This window comes from Chiloscyllium punctatum, chromosome 35, assembly GCF_047496795.1.
Source record: "Chiloscyllium punctatum isolate Juve2018m chromosome 35, sChiPun1.3, whole genome shotgun sequence".
Taxonomy (NCBI): domain Eukaryota; kingdom Metazoa; phylum Chordata; class Chondrichthyes; order Orectolobiformes; family Hemiscylliidae; genus Chiloscyllium; species Chiloscyllium punctatum.
This window is the reverse complement of record NC_092773.1, coordinates 39,256,021-39,268,049: the sequence shown is the minus strand read 5'-3', so window position 1 is coordinate 39,268,049 and position 12,029 is coordinate 39,256,021. Positions and strand designations below refer to the sequence as shown.

The following is a 12,029-nucleotide window of genomic DNA, read 5'->3' as shown; positions in this document are numbered from 1 at the left end:
TGCCACTGTGGAATGAATTGAACAGTAACATTTATTCTCTGAGCTGGGTATAATGTGTTGAAGAAGGGCTTATGCCCGAAACGTCGATTCTCCTGCTCCTCGGATGCTGCCTGGCCTGCTGTTTTTTTTCAGCATCACATTTTTCAACTCTGGTCTCCAGCATCTGCAGTCCGCACTTTATCCTACAACGTGTTGAAGTTCATGTACATGAATATAATTGAGCTTGAGCGACATGAATTCCTGCAGTAACACCCCATGCTGAATCAGACCGCAGTGACCACCCTGTATCATCTAGAATGACAGAGGCAAACTTTCACATTATTGGGCAAGATTGTCACTTTCTCAGCACCTTTGCAACTTCCACTCTGTCTCAGATGAAATAATTTTATCAAGGTTCCCACCAGAATGTTAGTTCTTGTGCATGCATGATTTCACTTTTTCACACCCTACCACACCTTCTATAATTACGAATCACGATATCCATACTCCCCTGCCCGCAGTCCCGTGTTTGGCCACGAGCTGAAGACCGTATTTGTGCTGCTCCCCCCCAGCACTATCTGTCAGTTGAAGACGGGTGAGTTGAGGCGCTGATCGACATAACCCGGCATGGGGGGAAGGGAAATATCACTGCCTTCTGGGAGCATGGAGCCATAATGGGAAGAAGCTGTTATTAAATCTCAGTACTGCTTTCCCTCCCCACAGCAACAAAAAATCTCCCTTTTTAAAAAGAAACACATAACTAGATTATTGGTATCACAACTGGTATGAAACTGGTTCGTTGGTTTAAGGGTATAATTTTCGCCTCGGGGAGAGAATTCAAAAGTGGGCAGGGTGGTTTCAAACGCAATGTCTCCTTCGTCTCCGCCGCATCTGCTCCCAGGAGGACCAGTTCCAGTACCGTACAACCCAGATGGCTTCCTTCTTCAAAGACTGCAATTTCCCCCAGACATGATCGGCGATGCTCTCCACCGCATCTCCTCCACTTCCCGCTCCTCCACCCTTGAGCCCATCCCTTCGGTTGCCTCCAGGACAGAACCCCACTGGTCCTCACCTACCACCCCACCAACCTCCTTATACATCGTATCATCTGTCGTCATTTCTGCCACCTCCAAACGGACCCCACCACAAGGGATATATTTCCATCCCTCCCCTTTCAGCGTTCCGAAAAGACCACTCCCTCCGTGACTCGCCCGTCAGGTCCACACCCCCCACCAACCCAGCCTCCACTCCCAGCACCTTTCCCTGCAACCACAAGAAATGCAAAACTTGTGCCCACACCTCGCCCCTTACTTCCCTCCAAGGCTCCAAGGGATCCTTCCATATCCGCCACAAATTCACCTGCACCTCCACGCACATCATTTCCTGCATCCGCTGCACCCAATGTGGCCTCCTTTATGTTGGGGAGACAGGCTGCCTACTTGCGGAACGTTTCAGAGAACACCTCTGGGACAACCGGACCAACCAACCCAACCACCCCGTGGCTCAACACTTCAACTCCCCCTCCCACTCCACCAAGTACATGTAGGTCCTTGGACACCTCCATCGCCAGACAATAGCAACACTACGGCTGGAGGAGGAGACCCCATCTTCCGCCTAGGAACCCTCCAACCACAAGGGATGAACTCAGATTTCGCTAGTTTCCTCATTTCCCCTCTCCCCACCTTGTCTCAGTTCCAACCCTCGAACTCAGCACCACATTCCAAACCTGCAATATTCTGCCTGACCTCTTCGCCCCCACCCCCACTCTGGCCAATCACCCTTGCCTGAACATATCGCGTTTCCAACGCCCTTCCCCCAAGTCCCTCGTCCCTACCTTTTATCTTAGCCTGCTGGACACACTTTCCTCATTCCAGAAGAAGGGCTCATGCCCGAAACGTCGATTCTCCTGCTCTTTGGATGCTGCCTGACCGGCTGCGCTTTTCCAGCAATTCATTTTCAGCTCTGATCTCCAGCATCTGCAGTCCTCACTTTCTCCTCTGGGATAGATCCGATTACAGAGAAACAATAGCTCATTTTTCACCCTCCCTTCCGCACTGGACTGGCTACAGCTTCGCACCTCAGGGCAGCACGGATGGGTTTCATTCGGATTCTCTTCATCTGGAAAAGCCAGACCTCCACTGTTAACTGCTGCCCCCTCACAGCAAACAACGTGAATCAAGTTGTTAAAGCATTTTCTACACGATTGTAATATGAGCTTGGTTTCTGGACACGAAACAGGAAGCACAAAACAGAACTTTATTATAATAATGTACCTGAGGGAGGAGATTCACATTTCCATTTCTCTCTTTCTGGTCAGTTGAGCATCTTTCCATCTCGCTGCTAACAGACGTCTGGAGAAAATCCTGCTCATTGGAGTAACTGACTCCTCCCATATCAAATGAATGCCACATAGCAGAATATGGAATGGGGTCATCCCTCCCACAGTACAGTTTGCAAATAGAAGTAAAATGGATTAATTAATGGCCAGTGGAGAAACCATGGTCCCTGGTGAAGGGACACACAGCAGAGTCGCGGGAGCAGGGAGACAGAATGAGAAGCAGATATCCTGGAAACTCTTTGCTTCTTGGGAATCCTAGATCAAAGTGGAATGTATTTCATGCTGTGAAAACCTCAGTTGTTAAGTGTTGAGACACCGTGCTGAGTCTGTGGGTCATTGGTCAAGTGGAATGATTTTCTCTTTGCGCCTCCGACAATAGAAACGCGTGAGAGATCCCGGGTTGGGTTTCCCGTTCGAGCCTTCGTTTCCAGTTATCACGTTTTCCAAAATGCAAGATTAATTTTATCAAAAAGCAGCTTCATTTACTGAGATCAATCTACCTTAAAAAGGGGTGGGTCAGAGCTACCCTTGCAGCGACTACAGCAAATGGAAAAACTTGTTCAAAGTTAAAGTAAGTGTTTCTGAATGTGCACCCGTGCAATCAGACTCTGAATGAATCCTCCAGCTGTATTATTGGTCAATTCTGAGTATGAAACGTCAGGAAACGGGAAGTGAAGTATTTGGAAACAGCGCTGAACAAGGTGACGTAGAAGGTAACGTGTATGAGGAACGTCAGTGACGAGGTAGATTGGAAGGTTGGGACACTTCTAAGAGAATTATATCACGCGAAGGATATATAACAGAAGTTTTTAAATGCATGGAGGCGGGACAGATGGAAGCAAGATGAAGAAAATACTCACTTGGAAGTAATGAGACCAATTAGGCAGAGATTTAGAGTGGTTGGAAAACGAATAGAAAGAATCACGAGAAAATATTATCGCCCAGGTACTGCAGAGTATATTTTAGAAGAATGACACGTAAGGAAGGTGAACGGATGGAATAGATGGGAACTTGGGTCTGAGATATCCCAAATGTTGCAGAGCACGGCTTAGGGAATGAACTGACTGTAAACTAAGTATTATGGCAGAATGCCGTCATAGAGTCATCCAGATGTACAGCATGGAACCCATTGTTTCATTCCAACTAATCCATTTCGACCCTGAATTTATTTCGTCCCGCTTGCAAGCATTTGATTCATATCCTTCTCAACCTTTCCTTTTCTTTGCCCATCCAGATGTCTTTTAAATGTTTTGATTGAACCAAACTCCTCCACTTTATTTGACAGATTATTTCATGCAGCACTTTCATCTTTGTGGAAACGGTATTCCTCATGTTCTTTTTTCAATATTTCCCCTCACTGTACACTTATGCACTGAAGTCATGACTCGCCCTCGCTGACAAAAAAGACATTGTCCATGTACCCTATCTATGCCCTTCATGACTTTATGAACCTTAAAGAGTCATATCTCAGCATGACGTTTAGAAAAATAGCCCTAACTTATTCAGCCTCTCCCTATAGATGGTAATCTTATCTGAGATTTTTCAAAATTCACAACACTCTTTCGGTAGCAAGGTGACCAGAACTGCACGCAGTGTTCCAACAGAAGCCAAACCAATGTCCTGTACTGCCACAGCATGACCTCCTAACACCTATGCAGAGGTGAGGACTGCAGATGCTGGACATTAGAGTCCAAAGTGTGTTGCTGGAAAAAACACTGCATTTTTGCAAGTTATGTGAAGGTTTGTACCTCAGGTTGAGCTTTAGGGTTTAGGTTTGCTCACTGAGCTGTCGGTTTGATATCCAGACCTTTCATTACCTGGCTTGGTAACATCATCAGTGGTGACCTCCAAGTGAAGCGAAGCTGTTTTCTCCTGCTTTCTATTTATATGTTTGTCCAGGATGGGTATCCTGGAGTTTGCGGTCATGTCATTTCCTGTTCGTTTTTTGTGGGGATGATAGATGGTATCCAGATCTATGTGTTTGTTTATGGCGTTTTGGTTGGAGTGCTAGGCCTCTAGGCATTCTCTGGAATGTCTTTGCTTAGCCTGTCCCAGGATAAGTGCGTTGTTCCAGTCGGAATGGTGATTTTGTTTTTCCTCCGTGTGCAGGGCTACGAGGGAGAGAGGGTCGTGTTTTTTTGTGGCTAGCTGGTGTTCGTGTATCCTGGTGGCTAACTTTCTTCCTGTTTGTCCTACGTAGTGTTTGTCGCAGTACTTGCATGGAATTTTGTAGATAACGTTGGTTTTGTCCATGGGTTGTACTGGGTCTTTTATTTTGGTTAGTTTTTGTTTGAGAGTGTTGGTGGGTTCGTGTTGTGTGTTCCGAGGGGTCTTAGTAGGCTGTCATTTCAGAAACCTCTTTGATGTATTGTAAGGTGGTTAGTGTTTCTGTCTGTGTTTGGTCTGCTTGTCGTGGTTCGTTCTTGAGGAATCTGCGGACTGTATGTTTTTGAGTATCCGTTCTTTTGAATACATTGTGAAGGTGGTTCTCCTGTGTTTTACGAAGTTCGTCTGTGCTACAGTGTGAGGTGGCTCGTTGGAATGGTGTTCTGATACAGCTTCGTTTTTTATGTGTTGGGAGTGTTTCTGGTGCCGTTAAGTATTTGATCAGTATTTGTTGGGTTTTTTGTATACGCAGGTTTGTAGTTCTCCATTGTCAGTTCTTTCGACTCTGACGTCCAGCAATGTGAGTTTGTTGTCGGTTTCCTTCTCCTTGGTGAACTTTATGCCTGTGAGGGTGTCGTTGATGATGTTAAATTTCTCTTCTATCTTGTTGCGTTTTGTGATGACAAAAGTGCCATCACTGTAGCGGACTCAAAGTTTTGGTTTGATGGTTGGAAGGGCTGTTTGTTCTAGTCTTTGCATTACTGCTTCTGCTATTAATCCTGACAGCGGAGTTCCCATGGGTGTGCCGTTGGTTTGTTTGTAGGTTATGTTGATGTAGGTGAAGTGGGTGGTGAGGCACAGGTCCACGAGGTTCATAATGTTTTCGTTGGTAATGTGATTGATGGTGGTAGAGGTGTGTGTAATTGTATCTTCTAAAAGTGTTTTCTTTACCAGATCGATATTGATGGAGGTGAACAGTGTTGTTACGTCGAATGAGATTATTGTTTCAGTTTCCTCTATTTTGGTGTTTTTGATGATTTTTTAGGAATTCCCGGATGGAGTGGATGTAGTGCAGTGACTCTTCTACTAGGTATTTCAGTCTTGTGCGTAGTTCTTTGGCCAGTCTGTAAATTGGTGTTCTGTGTAGTGAGAATACGGGTCTGAGGTGTCTCCTGGTTTATGGATGTTTGGTAGTCCGTAGAATCGTGGGGTGTTGGTCCCGTCTGGTTTCAGTTTTTGGAATTCCATCTTATTTAACTGTCCCGAATTCAGGATGAAGGGCTTTTGCCCGAAGGGTCGATTCTCCTGCACCTCGGATGCTAACTGACCTGCTGTGGTTTTCCAGCACCACACTCTCGACTCTTAACTCATGTAACCAATGTCGTGCAAAATAAAAGGCAAGCATAACAATCGCCTTCTTCACCATCTATGTACCTGCAACTCCACATTAAAGGTACAATGAATATGCAGTCCACGGTCACTTTGTTCTTGAACACTGTACAGGAGCTTACTACAAAATGTACAAGTCCTTCTCTGATATGTTGTTCCGAAATGCAGACCTCATCTTTCTCAATTTCCATCTTCTGCCATTCCTCGGCTCATCAATCATCCAATTAAAATACCGTTGTAATCTGAGGTGATCATCTTCTCCAGTTTTGTGTCATCTTCAAACTTACTGGCTGTACCTCCTACGATCACATTCAAAACATTTATGAAAATGACGAAAATTAACCCAGCATCGATTCTTGTGGCACTCCAGTGGTCACAGGCCTCCAGTATGAAAGATAACACTCCACCACCAACCTCTGTCTTCTACCTTCGAGCCAGTTCTGAATCCAAATGGTTGGATCTCCTAACCTTGCTAACCAGACTCCCATGGCGAACATTGTCGACCACTGAAGTCTGCATAGATCCCGCACATGGCTCTGCCCTCATCAATCCTCTTTGTTACTTCATTAAAAACTCTTCCAATTTAACAAGTCATCATTTCGCACGCATAACGCCATTGCTGACTTTTACTAATCGGTCTTGCCTTTCAAAATACATTAACTCCTGTTTCTCAGGATTCCCTCCAACAACGTGCCCACCACCGACGTCAGACTCGCAGGTCTACAGTCGCCTGGTTTTCATTACCTCCTTTCTTAAATGTAGTATCATGTTAGTCAGCCTACAGTGTTGTTGCCCCTCACCTTTGATTATCGATGACACAATATTCAGCAAGTGACACAGAAATCATTTGCCTCACTTCCGACTGAGCTCTGAGGTGCGATCTGATCACGTCATGGGGATTTATTAACTTTTATCCGTTTCAATACATCCAGTGCTTCCTCCTCTCTAACATAATCGTTATTTCAAGTTAACAACATATATTTCCCCACAGAATTCATTTTTCATGCCACAGGTCCAGAGTTATCGATGGGCAAGGGCAATTGTAATGCGATTTGGCAATTTTAAAATGCATAGAATGGGGTAGCAAATGCAAGGGATGCAGAAAATGGAAACGTGGAGCTGGTTTAAGAAACCGGTATTGCATGTCCTTGATAGGTACGTCCCAGTCAGGTAGGGTGGAAGTGATAAGGTAGGCGAACCGTGGTTGACGAAAGAAATTGCATCTCTTGTAGAGTGGAAGAAGGAGGCTTATAAGTTGAGAGACAAATGGTTCAGATGTGGAAATGGAGAGTTAAAGATCGTCTGGGAAGGATTTAAAGAGAATGTTAAGAAGAGCAAAGAAAGGACACGAGCAGACTTTAACAAATAGATAAATGAACCTAAAGCTTTCTATCGGAATGTGAAGATTAAAAGGATGACTAGGGTGGGAAGAGGGCCAGTCAAAGACAGAAGTGGGATGTCGAGTGCGGAAACTGTAAAGATCGGAGAGGAACTAAACGGACATTTCTCACCGTTTTTCACTCAGGAAAAGGAGCATATTGTAGAGGAGAAGAATGAGATACAAGATTTTAGACTTAAAACGGTCAGTGTTAGTTATGAAGAGGCGGTAGCAATCCCAGAAGGAGTGAAAGTAGGCCAGTCACCTGGGCCAGTTGGGATTTATCTGAGGACTCTCTGGGAAGCCAGCGAGGAGATAGCAGAACATTTGGCTTTGATATTTGAGTCGTCATTGTCTACAGGTTTAGTTCAAGAGGAATGGAGGATTCCAAATGTTGTGCTCTTGTTCAAGAAGGGCAGTAGAGATGACGCAGGTAATTAAAGATCAGTGTGCCTTACGTCTGTAGTAGGAAAGGTTTGGGAAAGAATTATAAAATGTAAGATGTATAATCATCTAGAAAGCAACAAATTGATTTCAGATAGTCAACATTGTTTCGTCAAGGGCAGGTAATGTCTCACAAACCTCATTGAGTCTTGTTTGATCACGTGACCAAGAATGTAGATGAGGGTAGAGCAGTTGACGTGTTATACTTGGACTTCAGTAAAGCCTCTGAGACGTTTCCACATGGTAGGCTGTTGAAAAGAAATGCAGATGCATGGAATGGAAGGTAATGTGGCAATTTGGATTGAAACTGGCTTTCTGAAAGAAGGCAGGCAGTGTTGATTGATGGAAAATATTCAACCTGGAGTCCAGTTACCAGTGGTGTCTCCCAAGGATTTGTTTTAGGACAACTGCTGTTTATCATTTTTATAAATGATTTCGACGCAGGCATGGACGTGGATGAATTAGGAAATTTGCAGATGACAATAACGTTGGTGGAGTCGTGGACAGTTTGCTAGAATGTCACAGGTTGCAGGGGGACTTGGATAAATTGCAAAATTGGAGTGAGAGGTGGCACAATGAATTACATGCACCTAAATGTGAGGTGATGCACTTTGGGAAGAATAATAGGAAGGCAGAGTATTGGGTCACCGGAAAGATTGTTGCTTGTGTGGATGTGAAGAGGGATCTTGAAGTCCATGAACATAGATCCTTGAAAGTTGCCACCCAGGTCGATCGTGCTGTTAAGATGGCATACGGTGTGTTAGGTTTCATTGGAAGAGGGATTGAGTTTCGGAGCCGCAAAATCATGCTGCAATAGTACAAAATGCCATTGCCGGGGCAGTTGGCATATTGTGTACATTTATGATCGCAGTATGTTAGCAAGGATGTGAAAGCATTGTAAAAGGTGCAGAGTAGGTTTACCAGGATGTTGTCTGGTCTGGAGAAGGTCTAATGAGGAAAGGCTGAGAGAAAAGTGTTTGTTCTTTTCGGAAAGAAGAAGGCTCAGAGGAGATTTGGTCGAGACATACAAGATGATCAGAGAATTAAATACGGTAGACATGAAAGTCGTTTTGCTTGGATGATGACGTCATCTTGCACGAGGGCACATAGCTACAAATTGAGTGGTGATAGATTTAAGATAGATGTCAAGGGCAGGTTCTTTACTGGGAGAGTTGAAAGGGCGCGAAATGCCCTACCCGCCAGTGTGGTTAACTCAGGCACATTATGGAGATTTAAACAATCCTTGGATAAGGACATGGATGATGATGGGATTGTGAAGGGGGATAAGCTGAGAATAGTCCAAATTCGGCGCAACATTGAGGGCCGAAGGTCCTGTTCAGCGCTGTAATCCTTTATGTTCCATGTTATATGTCCTTCCCCACAGTAAACATTCAAATAAAGGTCGGGATTCATAACACCCCCATCTCGAGTGTCACCAAACAGAGACAGGCTTATCGATTTTGGAGATGACCCTCTACTCTTCGCAGATTCTTTTTTTGTCCTTAATGTATATATAAAACCAGTTATGTCTGATGTCAGCAAAGCGACATGCTGCAATTGAGCTCGGCAGAACTCAAAACGACCATAGTCTGATTCGAATTCAGACGCGTTACCCATTGCAACACTGGGCCAACCGAGCGCCGCCTTCCTCTCAGCTTTTCCATGTGTAATGGAGACATTTAGATTGGGAGAAATAAGATTGACAAGGTGAAGAACTTGCAAAGGTAATCAGCGTCACTGCTTTAATACAAAAGTGAAGCAGTGCCTTTCCCTGGTAAAGGAAACACATTTGTCTTCAAGTGCCCCCTTCAGCGTTGTCAGCATCTCTGCTGAAAGTTTCCATTGTTGTATTCACAGCCACTACACGATTCATGATCCACTTCTGTAAAATGTACTTTCATAATTTGAGTCAAGGGTTCTTCCCTTCAAGAGCCTGAACAAGTTCAGCGAGAAAACTCTGTTCATTTCTAGCCCCGGATTAAGAATAAGACGAGTTGAACGGTTCGCTGATTGGTGCCGCCCGCTCACTGGAGGCCAGCGCGTCAAAACGAGGCCCTGTCACCATCAGCCTGTTCTGTGCCTTCCTGCAGTACATCTGCTGAACAACATCACATTATCATAGCTGTTTATTTCACATTGAAACACAAGGCGATAATATGAACTGTTTCTAAACTTGGAGAATGCAACTTTGCTGCTGAAGTTGGTTATGGCGTCAACGACAGACACAAGACTGTGTACAAGTCATGTCACAAGGTTTACGGTCAGCATCACTGGAGGTCCCTGCTTTGGAGTCGGAGTTTACATCACACAGACCTGGATATAATCCCCACACAGATAATGAAGACACCTTTCTCGTTTTCTGAATTATTCGAAGGAAAGCTAATTCCTGCTTGCGTGCAGAGCACACACCTGGATCCTGCCAGACTTGGTCCAGTGAATCTTTCCATCCGTCTATCAGCACAATGGCAGCATATACATGGGAAACTACCACCGCAAATCCCCCTACGATTATATCACCTTTCTGATTTGGAAGTATCTCGCTGATCCTTCAGTGTCGCTGTGTGTAAATACTGGAACTCACCCCCCTCCCATCGGTCTAATGGTTGTGTGTCCGTGCTGAGGAGTAGCAAGGTTCAGCAAAGTAACTCATCCCCTCCATCACTGTGGTAATTCGGGATATGAACTGAATACTATCCCATTGAGTGACGACTATATTCCAGGAAAACGTTTCTAAAATTTGAAGGTTCCTATCAGACATCTGCAATCGTTTGGAAATAAGTTGAGAAGTGGAGCAGGACAGTGAAATCAAGTGATTGGCAATGATGTCTGGGAGGCATGAGGCAGGAAGTGCGAGTGGAACTGGTGGTGCAAGACTCAATGTCAGTGCCAATCGGTCAACTTTTACTGCCCAATGTTTACAATTACTTATATATTACACCTCGTCAAATCTCCACAATGACCTTGTTCCTCTTGTTGAGGTCTCCTCTGTGTGTATTAACGTGCTTCATGGGCACGGAGAGGATGAACACATCCTCTTTCTCCTGTCAGTTTAAACAGGTGAAGGTATCAGTTTGAAATTAATGCAAGGGGAGATTATCTTTTTCTATGCCTTTTCAGTGTAGAATGTTCAACTGTAAACTGTCTGAATTTTTAAATTCGAGGACTGATTGCAATTCTCTGTGAACAACATTATTCCGAAAACACATTTCCAAGTCCTGTGAAAAAGTGGTTAACCAACTTCACGTATGGATGTGCAAATGAATCAAACGTGCGGCGCCGTGGCTTAGTTGGTTAAAGCGCCTGTCTAGTAAACAGGCGATCCTGGGTTCAATTCCCAGCGGTGCCTGTTTGTTGCATAAGTATTTGATCCTGGTGTTTCAACTCTTTACAAATGCCGTGTTAACCAAGTCAGTGTCGACTTGGACATTTGGAGATCCAGGTTAAGTTACAACAGTGGCTGTTAAACTTAGTTCCGAACTATCAATTAAGTCTGTGGTTTCTTTCCGTTATTCAACAAGCTTTTTTTCCTCTTTTTCCCCTTCCTTCATTCCCAGTTTGGTCGGAATAACGAGATTACGCAGGAGGTGTTGCGGATTTGCCAGAGAACTTTGTGGTAATGACGGAGACACCACCAGCTGATCACTCTCATTCTCTGATGTCAACCATCATTCATTTAAACCAACAGTATATACATCGTTGGGATTCTTTAGTTGTAGTATACTTGCGTGTTTTTTTCTTATGGTGGATTCAGAATTCTACTTTGAATTCGAAACAGTCACAAATGATTGAGGAAGAAAAGTCGCCTGACCTGAGATCGAATTGACAGACACATTATCCAGAGAATGTGAGGCCAGATCTGCACACTCCAGTCAATGAGCAAAAAACTTCTCATCAGCTGCACACTCAAACTGTCCCGAAATGTCAGACTTTTTATCGAGCATAAATAGGTAATGAGCTGTATGGACAGACAGAGTGTTGGAGAATGTGAAAAAGAAAGAGGGTGAGGTGGATACACAGAGACAAAGAGAGACAAATGTAGATACGTGCTGAGTTAGATACTGAAAGAAACAATTCTCCATTAGACATTGCTGCAAACTGACAGGAAGGAAACGAGAAAAGGCAATCATTTAAGCACAGCCTTTTACCAGCTGAGAGCAACGGAGGCAGCATTACAGCCAATAAAGTCCTTTTATATTTTTAAAGGTGACATCTGTGAGCCATTGAGTTTTTTTGATAAATATCCTGAGTCGACAGATAAGACTGATTATTTTCCGAGCATTACAGTAAGGAAGTGTATAACTGACGTGTTCTGTCGATCTGAAACTTTAACTCGGTTTGTCTCGACAGATGTTGCCAGGCCTGATGAGTTTCTCCAACAATTCACGTTTTTTTTCG

The 12,029-nt window shown here is 44.3% G+C and overlaps 1 non-coding gene across 1 annotated transcript; it reads left to right on the top strand.

Annotated features, from left to right (window-relative positions):
• The first annotated feature begins 10,906 nt into the window (after positions 1-10,906).
• On the top strand, positions 10,907-10,980 carry trnat-agu (transfer RNA threonine (anticodon AGU)). Its single transcript has one exon. It is a non-coding gene; the product is annotated as a tRNA-Thr (tRNA).
• Positions 10,981-12,029: the final 1,049 nt, after the last annotated feature.